Genomic DNA, 1,609 nt, shown 5'->3' with positions numbered 1-1,609 from the left:
ATGTCTCCTGAGTAGGAGCTGGAGGTCTGTGCACAGGAAGTGCTCAGGAGGCTCCAGGCAGCACTGCTCCAACTGAAGTAGCTGCAAAGAGTTCCAGTGCCTGCAGCTCCCTGCCCTCCTCTCCCCTGCCTGAGGAGGAAGATGAGGAACTGTACCTGCAGTCACTAGAGATAATCTCACACTACCTGTGGGATCATGTGACAAGCTCCAAGGAGAAGCAGCCTCTGGGGAAGGCCAGCAGTGCTGGACAGAGGGCTCTGGAGTACCTTATGGGGCTTGGGCAATGTCCTGGAGTACAACCACAAGATGGCCTTCCAGAGCATGCTTCAGGAACTGGATATTAAAAAGAAGAGGAAGTGGAGAGCTTTAGAGAAAGAACTGAAGAAGCCAAAGGGGTTTGCAACCCCATAGGAAGAACAACAGTATCAAACAACTAGACCCCCAGAGCTTCCAGGGATTAAACCACCAACCAAGGAGTACACATTGAGGGACTCAGTGCTTCAGCTGCATATGTAGAAGAGGATGGCCTTGTTGGGCATCAATGGAAGGAGAGGCCACCCATTCCCCAGTCTACAGGAATGCCAGGGCAGGGAGGGAGGAATGGGTGGGTGGGTGGAGGAAAACCCCCATTGTTAGATTTTTGGCGCAGCTTGAAACAGACAACAGCAAACCAGACAGTTCCATGAGGGGAGAGGGTTTATTCAGAGTAGAATGTGGGGAGAAAAACCAGAGGAATGGCGGAGAGGGGAGAGAGAGAGAGAGGAGAGAAGTGGAGGCAGGCCATGACCAAGTGGAAAGAGGGGGAAAATAAGGGAGAGGGGCAAGGGGCAGCGAGAACCTGCAGGCGAGGGATCAAGGGATCAAGAGAGTGAGGTGGGGGTAGGAAGCCCCTTTTACAGTGGGCAGGCCTACCTGGCTGTTGCCAGGTAACTGTGGAGGTGGAGTTTAGACAGAATACTAACACCCATAGGAGTAGGGAGTGAGTGGATGGGATAGGAGTATTCCAGGGGCAGGGGGAGGGGGACCCGAAAAGTGGATAACATTTGAAATGTAAATAGTGAAAATATTTAATAAAAAAAAAAGAAAAAGAAAAAATACCAAAAATGATGATAAAGCTTTTTCTCCAGTGATGGTCTGTTTTCAAAGATGGCATAACAAACTTGGGCTGGATTGTGACTTATTTCTTTTCATAATTTTGTGGCCACTTAAAGAGTATAAACCAAGAAAGGTGCATTGAACCATTAGCAGAAAGTATCACAGATGTTCTTGTGTGGATGAAACCAGACTCACTTGCCAAACAAAGGGACTGCGATGGGTTTGTAAAGTTCTTCCACATACATGACTTAGAAGGCATCATGAGAAATGTACTGCTGCCTTGTGCTTGTGTTGGAATAGGGATTGGTCTGACATATCTAATGAGATAGCCTTGTTCATGCAAAAGATAATATTTAAAATTCCAGCCACCAAACTACATGCTTCTGTGAAAACAGATGTATCTATGAAAGTGGACTAGAAGCTGTCCAGGATTTTAACAGTCCAGTCCTACTGTAGCACCATTGCAAAAAGAAAGTGGTTACAGAATCGTGGCTAATGAAAATAAATACATGAG

General features: G+C 47.0%; 1 pseudogene; it reads left to right on the top strand.

Moving 5' to 3' along the window:
- Positions 1 to 81: 81 nt before the first annotated feature.
- LOC114635504 lies at positions 82 to 1,424 on the top strand (annotated as a pseudogene).
- The last annotated feature ends 185 nt before the right edge of the window (positions 1,425 to 1,609 follow it).

The sequence above is a fragment of the Grammomys surdaster genome, unplaced genomic scaffold (genome assembly GCF_004785775.1).
Source record: "Grammomys surdaster isolate TR1022 unplaced genomic scaffold, NIH_TR_1.0 110366, whole genome shotgun sequence".
Lineage (NCBI taxonomy): Eukaryota > Metazoa > Chordata > Mammalia > Rodentia > Muridae > Grammomys > Grammomys surdaster.
Note: the sequence above shows the minus strand (reverse complement) of the source record. Positions and strands in the feature narration are given on the sequence as shown.